The sequence below is a fragment of the Rattus norvegicus genome, chromosome 10 (genome assembly GCF_036323735.1).
Source record: "Rattus norvegicus strain BN/NHsdMcwi chromosome 10, GRCr8, whole genome shotgun sequence".
Taxonomy (NCBI): domain Eukaryota; kingdom Metazoa; phylum Chordata; class Mammalia; order Rodentia; family Muridae; genus Rattus; species Rattus norvegicus.
The window spans coordinates 84,946,931-84,962,018 of NC_086028.1; the positions used below are offsets into that span (position 1 = coordinate 84,946,931).

Sequence of the window (15,088 nt, forward strand, 5' to 3'; positions counted from 1 at the left end):
AGCTGCCTCAGACTGCATTGGATGGTTTTATGCCCTTTGCTGTGGGAGTTTCCTTCTCTGACAGCTGTACCGACAAGATCCTATCATTGTGCAATGTGTGTTTCCTCTTGGTCAATCCCGAGGTGCCCCTGGGCCAACACACTCTGCTGTTGTTGTTTAGAGCCACTTGAACATGCCTGTTACCGCCTCTCTCCCAGTGGTAACCCGGGGGCGTGGCCCAAGACATCAGGTGGGTAGTGTGTCATCTCAGATGTCTTTCTAATCTTGTGGTGGAAAATTTCCAATGTATATTCACTCAAAAAGGTCAGATGAAAGTCCACAGAAACTGGTGTGGTATAGATTTTCTTTTACAAAAACCAACCATTAATCACACACACACACACACACACACACACACACACACACACACACACAGAGAGAGAGAGAGAGAGAGAGAGAGAGAGAGAGAGAGAGAGAGAGAGAACTCCAGATAACCCTCTTACAGCCGGAGTAAGAAAGACTTCCAAGGCTAGAACCAGAACAAACCAGAATCTCAGGTCCTGGAAGAAATCTGCTCCTGTACGGAAGGAAACAGAGAGGACACTGAGTATCTGATTCCTTTGTGGCTGTTGCTGTTTGATGGAAAGTAATTTCAAAGGAATCACTCTTCAGAACAAACCCTCAATTACGGTCGTAATTAATTAATGAATGACCGGCTTTCCGCTTCCAGGATGCCTTTCATCCCAGCACACCTTAAAACCAAACAAGCCAGCCTGTGCCTGGGATGTCCCTGGGCTCCAGAGAGGAAAAGACGGCGTTGCTAACTTTACTGTTTGACCAGCAGCCCCTGGGCAGTCTCTGATTTTGGTTGAGTCCCTGGACCATTGGCTCGTGTGTGACCTACAGCAGGGGCTATGGGAACAGGAAGCCTGTCATGGTGATCTGACACGCTTGATGCATCGTAACTGTCTGCCACGGTAAAGGTTGAGAATGAATAATGATGTATGTAGTTTGGAACAAGGGGTCTGCGCTGGGTACTGGTGACTCCACTTAATGAAGAAGTAGAAATAAAATGTCAGGGTCTATGGAGATAGCTCAGAGGGTCAGGGTCCTTGCTGTGCCAACCGGAGGACCAGGGATCAATGCCCCAGAGCCTATGTGTAGTGTCGCTGTTATAACCTTACCGTTGTTGGAGTGGGTGCAGAGACAGGAGGATTTTTGGGGCTTAGAGGCCACCAGTGCAGCTCCTGGTTCAATGAGAGATTCTGTCTCAATGGAGTAAGGTAGAAAGTAACAGAGTAGGACACCCAGTGTCCTTTACTGCCTTTTGGTATGCTCCTCCTCACACAAACACGAGCCACACATACATATGAGACAACAAATGAAATGTCAGCTATCAGACGAGATTTGGGGATTACTCTTCAATGCCACAAACTGCGCAGATAAGGGAAAACGAGGTCTGTAGGGAATGCAGGGTAGATGAACTGAGTTAGGGAAGCTCCAGCGGATTCTCCCTGCCACATAGCGCTGTTATCAGTCATGAACAGGTCCTGAACAGCTCTTCTTCCATAATGGTAATGGGTCTTCTTAGCCTCCTAGATGTTGTTTTATCCTTATAACAACTATTGGTTGTTTCCAGGTATAGATAATGGGTATCGTGTGTGTGTGTGTGTGTGTGTGTGTGTGTGTGTGTGTGTGTGTGTGTTACTACTGAGAATGGAGCCTATAACCAGGGGTAGGCAAACAGTTTCCTACTCACACCCAACCCTAGTGCAAAGCCCAGTTATAATACGCTTTGCAAATAAAGGACCAGAGGATCACCGAGGTGAGTGTCTCGGGTCTATTTGCATGTGCAGTGCAGTTGAGTGTGCGACTTTGTCTCTTCCTTGGAAAGATGGGTTCAAAGGTTGCTTCCTTCAATAGTCATTTTCTGAATTCTCTGAAATGAATTTCATGCCCTGCTGGGAGGAAATGACCCCCATCTAGATCCAAGGTCTTCCAACAGAATGGGCCACTTGGTACCTCTGTTCTGCTGCAGAAGCCAGAACAACCACTGGGTCCGGGTGCTTCCCGTGCTTAGTGAGGTCATTCTTACTCCTTTCATACTGGAGGCAGAGTCTCTTCTGGCTGAAGCTGACCCTAAACTTGCTGTGTAGCGGAGGAGGGCCTTGAACTTATGATTCTCCTGTTTCCACCTCTTGAGTGTTATCGGCCTATGCCCGATGCTCTTTATGTGGTGCTGGGAGTAAGTCTCAGAACATTTTACCCAGTAGCTAAGACCTCTGTCAGCCAAGCCGGGTCCCGACCCCCTCACTGCTGATTACTTCGGTTACAGGCCTCCGAGACTGGAGCCTTCTGCCATCCACCTTCTGAGTCCCGCTGCCTGGTCGGAGACTGTATTGAAATGCTTTTGTAAATGGTGTTGTCTCATAAACTTGGGATTGATGTCTTCTAGAGTTCAAATTTTAACTCAGGCCCTTCCATGCCATTTTCTCTTATCCCTGTGAGCAGTATAAGCGACAGGACTCAAGCGGGAAAAGCCAATCCAATTGTAGCCCATTCTGAATAGAAATAAAACCATTGAAACACACCCGACCTGCTCCTTCTGTCCCTGCATCAAAAACTGACCAAAGAAGGAGCCCGGATTTTCCTTATTTTGCCACCAAGATTCTGGAAGACTATAGTTGTGATCGAAAGTTCAGTGGTTCTTAGAAGGGGAGCTTGGGACTGCTTATGTCCCCAATGAGAAAAAAAGTTAAAAAAAAGGTAATGCTTCACGTCAACGTCTCTCCCAAAATTCACACTGGGATTTAATCTGTACTGTAAAGCATGGAGAGGTGGCACCAGGTGAGACCTCTGCCTCCATGGATGGATTAATCTATGTACTAATGGGTTGGTTGGTTAGCTGATTATCTTGAGAGGGAATCTGTTGTAAACTGCAGTCTGGCTCTATCTCTGACTCCCCTCACCACATGATAACCTGTCCTGCAGCAGGACTCTCCAGAGGGTCCCCCCAGGCACGATGACCCCCACCAAATATGACACCTCAGCTTTGAACTCTATGGGCTCCAGCATTGTAAGAAGTCAACCTTAAGCTATTCTGTTATACCAGTAGAAAAAAAGACTAAGAGAGACAGAGGTAGTTAAACTAGTGGAAGTGTTGTCATTTGAATCTGAAATGTCCCTCCAAGGCTCAAGTTCTTAATATTTCCAAATGGTATCACTGTTCTGGAAGACTGGAGGCCTTTAGGTAGTGAGGAATAGCTGATAGGAAGATGTTACTGGGAGAAGACATTGGAAGGTTACCTCCTCATAGTAACCTCTCGGATTCTGGCCTTGCTTTCTCCACTTCTTGATCTATCACTGCGTCTCTGCCATACATTATGGATGCCATGAATTTCACTGCTCCTTTCCCACTATGACGGACTGAGACTGTCTGGAACCATGAGCCAAAATGATGTTTTTCTTTCTTAGGTTGCTCCTGTGAGGTCCCTGGTCACATCGATACTGAAATCCCTGACTCAGCAAGAGAGTAAACAACTGAGTGACTAGTAGGAAGTCGCATTCTGACGTACACACAAAGCTCTTCGTCACTGGCTTTTGACTCAAGTTTGTGGTAGTCTCTGGGTTCCGTTGACATGAACCCAGCCTCCGGAAGGAGGAAAACACGACCCTGCCTCCAGCGAGTACAAGGCCCAGGCTGCACTCTTAAATTCTTTCACAAGAATCTGAATGGAATTGATCCATCCCCAGTCACTCCAGGTGTGTCTGAGAAGCTGCGGCTTAACTCGCCCATACATTTGGCTCCTGTCTCATTTTACATCAGTATGTGTGGCTTTTGATTTATAAGAATTAACCTTGAACGAAATGTTGTTTTGTTTGGTTTGGGTTTTTTTGTATTGCGTAGCCGGAACAGGGTGGGGAGACTTGATGGTGTAATTTGAGAGGCCTGGGGAGAAGCAGTCTTTTGTAGTCTACTGTAGAGCAAGTTTCCTTGTACCTTCTATGGAGGACCTATTGGATTTAAAAAGGAATGATGTGCTTGGTTTTTGGGTGCACAGGAAAAAGATATGTAAAAAAAAGGGGGAGTTGGGGATTTGGCTCAGTGGTAGAGCGCTTGCCTAGCAAGCGCAAGGCCCTGGGTTCGGTCCTCAGCTCCGGAAAAAAAAAAAAAAAAAAGAAAAAGATATGTACTCACTACAAAAATTCAGTTAGCACGTGAAAGTACAAGACAAAGGCTTAGAAATACTGATTTCTCTACACAGAGGCAACCTTGGTAAAGCTCCATCCACCCCTTCAGACACTCTCCAGCTATATCATTTTGAAAAACATGGGTGACTAGAATAATTTTGGAAAGGTGACATAAGATTTTTAAAAACTATTTTTAAATAGTTCAGGAGGAACATCCTCCTGCTTTTCAGCAGACGTCCAGGATTTTGTCATTTTGTTCGGGGGACAAACCTGCACGTGCTATATGGTCTGAAGATTTCCCCTGTACGTCCAGCTGTTCGTGACTGTAGCTATCCCTTTGTGTGACACTTCTAGCTAAACTGATTTGTAATTTCCACACTTGTTTTATCTGATGGGCTGAGACACTGCCATGAGAAGGGACTGAATGCTTCCTTGGAGAGGTTGGGTGCCAAAGGGTGAGACGGGTTTCATGTGAGCATCTCAGAAGCCAGCGGGCAGCAACCCTAACCCAGAGCTCAGTCTGCACCTTTGACAGACTACCCCATCCCACCAAAGAAACACTTCAGGACAACCTTCTCCTTTTACTGGCTGAATGGCCACAATGATCATCAAACGTATTTTTACTTAAGTATGACATTTCTGTACAGATGACAGAACTCGGCGAAAAATTCCTTTACCATTATCCACTGGTTGGGAGCGCTAAAGCATGTACGGAAGTAAAACTTAGAAACCATGGTGATAGCACATTGAACATTGTGCTCACTTTGAATGAGGGCCAAATGAAACTGATTTCCTTCTGTTTGTCTGGGTCAAAGGAGACAACAGGAAGGAGTGAGGCATTTAGCGTGTTATCTCAGACTTGGGCTGGTAACGTTGTCTTGGAGTTGTTTCCAAATAGTTTAGGTGTATGGTGATGGGTGGACAAGGGAGAAACCAAATCAACCCAACACCCATGAGTGAGCAAACATGATCTAAGACCACAGAAGGAAGTTTTATGAAAGCATAGGTATGAAAATAACCAAGGTGGAAACGTCTTCAAGATTTGATTTTTATGTGTGTGTGTGATATGTATGCATGTGTGTACACATTTGCGTGCTTATACATGTGAAGACCAGAGGTTGACTTCAGGTATCTTCCTTGATCACTTTCCACCTTATATTAAGGCAGAGTCCTCAGTCAACCAACAGATCCCTGATTTGGCCAGTCTACCCAGAAGGTTTGCCTTAGCCATCTATGGTCTTTGCCTCCCCAGTGCTGGGATGATAGACAGGCTTGTCATACCCTTTTGTCATTTATGTGGGGATTGAATTTAGGACTCCATGCATGGGCTTTGTCCACTGAACCATCTCTACAGCCCCTTAATTGCATCTTCAAAGGTATCTTAATTGATACGTATTTATAGGACATTGATATTTATAGGTTATAGAGATGGACAGGGACTTACAAATAAGTACCAGCAAATAGCATCTGGGGTTTTAAGAGAATAAGAAATGGGAAGAGGCCAAGATACCAGAATTAAGGAAGAGAACGTGAATCATAACACAACGGGATCGTATAACACAAACTCCAGATCAGCAAGCATTAAGGCCCACATACGTGTTCTAGGCAATTTAGACACATGCATATACGACCGAAAGGCATGTTTGCTGCACATGCCACATGGCAAACCATGGCCTAGTTAACCCACCACTTAACTGTTGGCGTGCTTAAGGGCCAAGGCACTGCCTGGCTCAGCTTTAATTCCCCAGTATTTCTAGCAGGTGACAGGAATGACTGCTGAAGCTGGCCTTGAGAAGGCTCCAAAACAGAAGTGGAATGGGTGGAGAAGCCTTTGTGAGGCAAAGTGAGCAGAAAAGGAAGCTGGTTATGGGCAGGCAAGGGAGGTTAAAAGTGTGCACTCTGAGGGCCTGGTGAGAGAAGGCCCGAGACTGAGACACAGCTGGAAAGGGGTAGGAAGTTTTGTCCGGAAAGAAGAACTAGAAACTCAAATCTTGCCTAGCCTCCCCAAATTTTGGATTAGGGGAGGTTTTAAACCCCCTGACCAATGTTGTTGTTGTTTTTTTTTTTTTTTTTGGTTTTTTTTTCGGAGCTGGGGACCGAACCCAGGGCCTTGTGCTTCCTAGGCAAGTGCTCTACCACTGAGCTAAATCCCCAACCCCTTCCAATGTCAAACAGATCTGAAGGCTTATAGTTTAGGTTTCCTTTCCTGGTGAGAATACCTCACAGAGAGTGTTGGGTATTTCCTGTTGTTCACAAGGGGACAAAACACCTATACCACTTTCACATATTCTCCAATACTCCAGTGACTGGAGCGCCTCATTCATTGGGAAAAAAATCCCAGGGGAAAAAATTAATTTAGTGCTTTAACGTTGAGCTGAGATCCTTAAACTTGGAATCCAGCAGATCGATTATAAAACATTAGGAAAAATCTTGAAACCTGTATTCGATTTTTTTCTTCTCATTCCCCAAGGAGGTTGAGCGTTCAGTTCACTGCTGTCCTTGAACTCAGAAGTCCTTCTTCCTCAACCTCCCACGAGCTGGGATCCAGCATGGGCAGGAAAAGATGCAATGGAGAGGTGAGTGTCGCTGATGTAAAGCTTTTAGAGTTTTGTCCCGATGTCCTTTTAGTTGCCAACTAAATACTGAGGCTTTTAGGAACTCCATGTCTTCTAGGAATACTAGGAATACCACTGTCCACAGTTCATATCCTCATTTTACAGTCAATGAACTGTAACCAAATGAGAGGAAGGACCCCTGACGAGACAAGTTCACAGAGGGCAAGGGTGCTAGCCTTTAGATCACAGCTAGATCCCTCCTTCCCACACATTGTTTTTCTCTTCTAGTTTAGTGTTCCCCAGCAACCTGACCTGTCACATAAGGGACTGGTCCTGGGTGCTCAGCACTTTGTCACTTTATGATTCCAGTTCACAGGAGGACACAGCAATTTAGTGTTACCACCCCCACAAAAAGCTATCCTTTCTTGGTTGTCAAGGTCTTTTCACCTCACGGTGGTTCTGTCACCATCATCTGGACCACATGTCTGTTATTCCATACATGGATCTACGCCAAGGAGGAGTGGTCTGGCCTATCAGATGACACTAAGAATTGCACATTTTTCCTTCATCATTTTTATTCATAAAAGAAGACCTAACTCACCCTTCGCCATCTCGGATGACACCAAACCTTTCTGAGATGGCAGGCAAAGGTCGAGGTTGCATGAGTTCTTTGAGCGGAGTGCTGAGATGCTGGGCTGTAAGCCTGGCTTCAGAAACATGAAGTCCTTTTGCGATCTTTGGCATAGCGCCAGGCCTTTGGAGGCGATTGTGTTCATTGCAGGTGATGTAAGAACAAAGGATGTCCACCAATGGGTGGGGTGTGCTCTTGCAAGACCGGAGTGATTTCACCCTTCTCTTTTCTCTTTCTTAGCATCTTAATCCAGCGAGTATGGCAGCCAATAGCCCAAATCTCTTCTAAAAAGGCTGTTGCCATTAATAATCCTCGAGCGTCGACATTTATTGGGTGTTACTTTCTTTCTCGATTGCCACATAAGGAGACATTCTGAGGATCCCTGGTGTTGGTTGGCTGAGGCACTACCTCATGCCATATGCCTAAAATTTTGCCTTCATAGCTTTTTACCTTTAGCCCAGGAGTTCTTGTTGTAACAGGGCCAGTGGGAGCTGGAGAGAGTTTCTGCTTGTCTCCACATACTAGAATCCATCCCGAGTTGATAGGCAGCCTGAAATGCAGCCAGTTATTTGACTGACTCCACAAAACTTCTTCTTCTTTTCCTCCTCCTCCCCTTCCTCTTCTTCCTCCTCATCCTCTTCCTCCTCCTTCTCTTTCTTCTCCCTCTTCTTCTCCTTCTCCCTCTCCTTTTTTTCATCCTTAAAAGTTTATTTGTGTGTATGGGTGTTTTGCCTGCATGCTGCTACTTCTTTCTTCCTCCTCTTCCTCCTCTTCTCCTCTTCTTTCCATCCTTAACATTTTATTTATTATTTTTTATGTGTATGGGTATTTTCCCTGCTTATGTTTGCGTACTACGTGAATGCAGTGTTCCCAGAGGCCAGAAACAGGAGTCAGAATCCCTGGGCCTGGAGTTACAGCTGGCTGTTAGCCACCCAAGCGTCTCATCTTAAAAAAAAAAAAAGATTCGTTTACTCGTTCATTCATCATTATTCATTCATCCATCACGTGTTCACTCGTTCCACACATGCTAACTGAACATGTGTGCTGAGTTACTAGAGCAGAGAGAACAGCGTGCGATGAAACCAGGACTGCCTCCAGACGCTGCCTCTTGAGACCCTTGTGTTCACTGGAACTGACAGATCAACGGACACCCACAGTGGGTGATTCCAGCTCTCCCAGCTTTGCCACGTGCTTCGCTCGTTAGCGTCGGAGTTATGGAACATCCTGGGCCTTGCGGAGTGTGAATGAGAGCACACGGGACAGTAGGAAGGGTATTTGGTGATCAGCTTGCGACCTTTGGTAGCAGAATGGTTTGGTGAAACCCACAGAGACGGTAGAGTGGCATCATGATGTCACTTTTCTGCCATGACAAAGAAAAAATTAAAGTAAAAGTCAGTGTATGGCTCTTATAGTGTTTAGAGTGCATGCTGAATTGTCTAGCCGGCAGTGTGCAATAAATACACTCAAAATATTAACTGGATCGTACAGTTTGATACATGGGCTAATCAGTAGGCCTTTAGATGGGAGTTCTCAGATATTACACCAAAACATTCTTTTGTTTGAGGTTCTGGCCTTGTTTTATAGATAAGTAACTATATAACCATGGACGAAATATTATTTTTTAGTAGACAAAAGAATTAAAGCAGTGATAAGATAAAACATTGCTTCAGGTTGTCTTAGGAGACAGTGGTGAAGGGACCAGAGCCTGTCTGACCACATGACCACAGGCGTTTACTTCATCCCAGCTTGTGGGATGAAGTAAATACACACACACACACACACACACACACACACACACACACACACACACACGCACACACACACACACATGCACACATGCACACACACACGCACACATGAACATGGAACATGCATAAATCACAGGCATGGAAAACAGAAAGTGGACAGAAATATAGGCTTTTACTTTTATTGATCAACACATACTATAGTGCATGTTGTGGGATACTGTGCAACATTTCCACACCCATGTGCCACGGGTGATGACCAAAGAGAGCTACCCGAAATTCCCACCTCTTTGTTCCTTCTTTCTTTTTGGAAACTTCAAGCTGTTGTCTTTCCATTTTCCTCAGATGTATATTATTTTATCTGACCTATGGGTCTTACTATGCAGATTCGTTTCCAGGTGTCAGAGCCTTGACGTCTGGGCAGCTGTGCTCCCTCTGCTTTGCTGGATATAAACTGTCAAGCACAGCTTGGCCTTTGGGCTCACCCTTTCCCTCCTCCTTCCTTCTTTAGCTTTGGAATGTTTGCTTTTCTGCTCCTTCAGCTTCATCCCCTCTCCCCCTTTTACAAAAAAAAGGTCACAAAAGTCACCTTGTTGTGATACAGACAAGCAGAAGGGATTACGCCTGGGATTTACGGTTCTCATTCTGTTACTAACCAACCTGGCAACCTTGACCTCCCTGGTCTCAATGGGACCACCGATGACAGTCACAGTCCCTTACAGGGCTGTTGGGGGAGTGGATGAATTAATGCACAGAGAGGTGCTTTGTAATATGTATTGTGTGTGTGTGTGTGTGTGTGTGTGTGTGTACATGACTTAATCGCTGTGCATATCAGTATCTAGGAGTTTGCATCCTGATGTTTTAAAGGTAATATATGGGGTTTCTCTTTCCCCTCCTATTCTTTCCTCAGTGTGTGTGTGTGTGTGTGTGTGTGTGTGTGTGTGTGTGTGAAACAAGTACACACATGAGCTTTGCAGCTTGCTGTGCACAAATTCAAGCAGATGATGAGGGCGTTGTTATTGATGATGATTTTAAATACATCAGTCTTAGCCTGTAGTCATGACTCCACACGCCTGAACAGGAAGGAAACCAGCAGGCTGACAGGAAGTCATGAGGGCTGGATTCAATCTTCTAGTGTAAAAGCATTTCGTCTACCTCTAAGTGAATTCAAAGAGGTTTACGTTTTACAAACACAGACATGTGACAATCCATCCAGATGCAGATGGCTGTTCTGGTGACCAGCCTTTCCCGACTCTGCCACCCGAATTGCAGCTCCTCTCTTATCAGTTCCCACTGCTGTGAACTGAACTGAACTGAACTGAACTGAACTGACAGCCCTCATGTGGGAAATCAAACTGGGTAATATATGCAACATTGCCCATTAGACGTGCACATAGTAATGCTATTGAAACACATATATATCTAGGCATGGTGGTGCACACCTTTAATCCCAGCGCTTGGGAGACAGAAGCAGGTGGATCTCTGTGAGTTTGAGACTAGATGGGCCTACTTATTGAGCTTCAGACAATAGGGTTGCATGCATACTAAGACCTTGGTCAGATAATACGCATCTGAGGAAAATGGAAAGACAACATTAGAGAGTTTCCTTACAGAGGAAAGCATCCAGTGTGAGCCTCTGGCCTTTAGAGAGAAGCTCTTGTAAGCATCACCTGTCAATAAAAAAACCTATGGCCAATGAGCTGAGGCAGGAAATAGGAGGTGGGACATTGGCAGGAAGAGAGAGTTCTCTCTCTTCCAAAGAGTTCATTTTAGAGTTTCCAAAATGAAAGCAGCAACAATGTGGTGGGAATTCTGGTAGCTTTCTTTGGTCATCACACAAGGCACACAGGTGTTGAAATGTTGCATAGTATCCCACAAACATGTGATTATGTGTTGATTAAGAAGACAAAGCCTATAGCTTCACCCCACTTTCTCTTTTTTGTGTGTTTATGTGATGTATAGATGTTACATGTTCATGGATGTGTGTGTGTGTGTGTGTGTGTGTGTGTGTGTGTGTGTCATGGATGTTTGTGTGTGTGTCATGGATGTGTGTGTGTGTGTGTGTGTGTGTGTGTGTGTGTGCATGTGGAGGCCAGTGTGTAAAAAATAAATCAAGTTTTCCTCCTAGCCCCTGATCCCAGAATGATGATTCTGAGACTATTAATTAACAAATCCCTTGGCCATAAGCTTCAGCTCATCCCCTGACTAGCTTGTAACTTATCTACTCCATGCAAATTAAGTCTTTTGCATGGTCAGTTACCTCTCCTCAGCTTCCTGTGTCCAAGTCCGTGTGAATCTCCTCTTTATTTTATCTTGAATTTAGCTACCTAGTGGTTTATATTTGTCTCCTCAGTGTTCCTGGGCAAATCTTTCCTGCCTCTCACTATTTCCCAGAATCCTCTCTCTTCCTGCCAGTGTCCCACCTCCTATTTCCTGCCTTAGCTCATTGGCCATAGGCTTTTTTATTGACAGGCATTGCTTATAAGCGCCTCTCTCTACAGGCCAGAGGCTCATGCTGGATGCTTTCCTCTGTAACACCCCACCTTAGATTTCTGAGACAAAATCTCCCACTGAATCTGGACCTCACACCCCAGTGAGACTTGTCAGCAAGACAGCTTCAGGGATCTGTCTGCCTGTTTCCTCACTGACCACAACACTGGGATTACAGATGTGTGTTTGACTTTTACCCAGTTGCTAGTGGTTCAAACTCACTCATGTTTATGCGGCAAGCATTTTATTGACTGGGTTATCTCTCCAGACTCCTGTGTTCTGCTTTGAATATCATTTTGCTTGGAAAAATTTTTTATAATATGTTTTAAATGCAGATAATTCATTTAAATGACCTTTGTGCCTTTTGAGTTCTCTCTCTCTCTCTCTCTCTCTCTCTCTCTCTCTCTCACATGTAGATATCTTAAAAACAGCTCCCAACTTCTTTATTTTGGTATATTTTATTCTCACCTTTACTGTGTTACCTGTTCACAACGATTTATATTTTGGGATAAGCACATTTTTGCCCCTTTGAAAAAACTACCAGAACATTCTATACATTATGTTGTGTTACAGCAACTAGGGCTTAGGGTAGGGTGGTGCACAATAAACTAGTCTTACTGCTTTTCCTTGGGGACTTGGATTTTCCAAATGCCTTTTGAGCAAGTGACAGCTATTCCCACACTCCTCTGTTAGATCAACAGTCTCCCTCTAATCGCTAGTCTCTGTCATTCTTAAATGGTTATGACCCTTTTCTTTCATTTCTCTCCAAGAATTGTAAGAGAGGTCTGGGGATAACAGCCAAGACTGACCTTGGGATAAACTTCTGATCAGCTAATTGTACCTTTTCTTTTGCCCCAAGATTATTTACCAGTCAATTAGAGAGTCAGTTATTATGAGGTACATATTGTGACCTAAAAGGAACAGGCAGTCTTTGCCCAATGCTTGGAAGTGCGCAGCTGGGAGACCGACAGTCCTGAAACTAAACTTTAGCTCGGCGACTATCTGAATGTCTTTGGTGAGTTACGAGTTGTTACTGCCTCCTGTGCATTGTCTGTAAAATGAGAAGTTGTTAGAAAAAGCACACGGAGAACACTTAGCCTTTTGGCACATTGTAAATGCTCAATAAAGGTTAATTGTTGTTGTTGTTGCTATAAAAAGATGATCTCTAAAGGCTATGGAATATGTTTACACCTGCAAACTATTAGTTATGATGTGACCCTAAACATGTTTTATCCTTGTATTAGCTGTACTCCCTGAGGCTCGAAGGACTGCACAGAAACTTGACTGGTCAGAGAGTTCAAGCACATCTTCATCACTGTACACGCCAGTACTGGTGCTTTAGAGAGATAACAGTGGGGTCTTAGCTTCCCTTCCATTCCTTTCCCTTCCTTTCCCTTCCCTTCCCTTCCCTTCCTATCCCTTCCCTTCCCTTCCCTTCCCTTCCCTTCCCTTCCCTTCCCTTCCCTTCCCTCTCATCTCCTCTCCCCTCCCTTCCTCTTCTCTCCTCTCCTGTCCCTTCTCCTCTCTCCTCTTCTATCCTTTCATCTACCCTCTTCCTTGTTCCCTTCCCCTCATTTGGTTTATTATAAGCGAGTGTAAATGCAATAGGCGGAATCCTACCTGCTCCTAGATGTCCACATTATAATACCCAGGGCTTGTGAATGGGATTATCAGGTGGCAAATGGGAATTAGAGTTTTAGATGGAATTAAGGTTCTTAATCAACTGGCCTTAGGATTAGGAGCTTATCTTCAATCATTTAGATGGGCCCAACGTCATCTCTAATGTTGAAGGGGAAAAGGAAGGGTCATTTGGTGTTGGAGAAGGAGCTGAGAGGACTGCAGTGTTTAGAGCAATGCACTCCCTCACTTTGACTGTGGAAGATCACAAGCCAAGGATGGCTCACAGGGGCAAAAGCTGGACGGTGCAAAAGCTAAGGCTGCATGCCCCTTGGGTCCTTCAGGAAGGAGCATAGCTCTGCTGATACCTTGGTTTTAGTGCCTGGAGGTCCATGCTGGGCTTAAATCAGACAACTGTGTGAGTCGGAGCCACTGAGTTCACGGTAACTTATTACAGTCTCTGCAGAGACTACAGTGTGAGCATGTATGGGCCTGCATGTGTGTTTGTGTGCGTGCACCTGTACGACTGTAAAAGAACCGCTAGCGATTACTTCTTCTGAAGATTTAATTAAAGCAATTAGAGTATTTTCAGTGTTATTTATAAACATTTCAACACATGCACTGAGTATGACTATTGGCGTAACAACACAAACAATCATGGCAGCTTTACTCTCCAATGACGAACTTTCCCGGTTTATGGGTGCCTTTTTTAAAAAAATAGAACATGCATTTCTATAAGACTTCACACAGCTGTGGAATTTCAAGTCACATTTAATTAATTCTTACAGGAGAGGGTGAAGTGACACAGAACATCTAGTCCCCTCAGGCCCCACAGTTACGACTTAAGGTGAATGTTATCTTTTCATTATGACTCAAGCTTGTCTCCTCCCAGAGTCATCCTTTGTCCACAGCTCTCAACATCCTTTATGGACCTTCTTCTCAGGCAGGGCCACCAGGGCACAGGGTTTCTTCACTGCTAATTGCTGTTTACTGCAGGCTTAGCATGGCTATGAAGAGATGGCATTGTAATTGGGACAATGGCTCTGGTCTCAGTGACCTAGAGCCATTGGACATTCTGTCCTGATTGGGTGAGCTCAGTTGACACCTTGGCTCTCCTTACTCTGTGGCCACAGGGCAAACAATTTTGCCTTTCCTCACTGTCATACCTCTCTTGTCCCTGACACCCAATTTGTACCTTTCTTAAAAAGATCCTGGGAATAGACCTTGGAGATCCCATTCTGTTACCCTGTGTCCTTCAATTGTAAGGATAGGTCAGAACCAACAAGTCCTCTACAGCTCTTACAACCCACAATTGCAGATGAAACCACAAGTTGAGTGTTGGAAGCATGGATGTCTGGAAGCTACACTTTTAACACTATACTCATTATGAATGAGATTGAAAAGGAGGCTTCCCTTTTCTGCTTGTTCCTCCAATTAAGATCTCTCAGTTTAGCATCTAGTAGGGCAGAACCAGTATTCAAGCGGCAAACCTATGTGAGCCCAGCAACTGGACTTGTGCATTGAGAATGAGGTGGGATGGATGCTGTCTAGTGGTCTTCCGTTCTCTCGGTCTTCACATGATAGCCCTTTGTTTGGTTTACAATAACCTGTACCTGTTCTCAGACTGGTGAATCCAGAGTACCATTTATAGTAGTGTCCAAGAACGGAAGGGATTTAAGAGCCAACTCACAATTGCACCTTTCAAATGCCACGTGAACTAGAATTCAAGCTCATCAACACCCAACCGGCAAAGCATCTGCAACTAAGTTTCCATGGGAAGCCAGAAGCACTTTGTTCATTACAGCTGAGAATAGATACATTAATAAACGGACAATCTGCCTTGTTTGGCCTCAATGTGAGAGGGTGTGCCTAGCCTCCCA

General features: G+C 44.7%; 1 long non-coding RNA gene across 1 annotated transcript in view; it reads left to right on the forward strand.

Annotated features, from left to right (window-relative positions):
• The first annotated feature begins 17 nt into the window (after window positions 1-17).
• Window positions 18-15,088, forward strand: part of LOC108352133 (uncharacterized) — a 25,493-nt gene continuing 10,422 nt past the window's right edge. The window contains exons 1-2 of the long non-coding RNA XR_001840285.3: window positions 18-3,741; window positions 6,641-6,746. This is a non-coding gene — a long non-coding RNA (uncharacterized LOC108352133). The remainder of the gene's footprint in view (window positions 3,742-6,640; window positions 6,747-15,088) is intronic.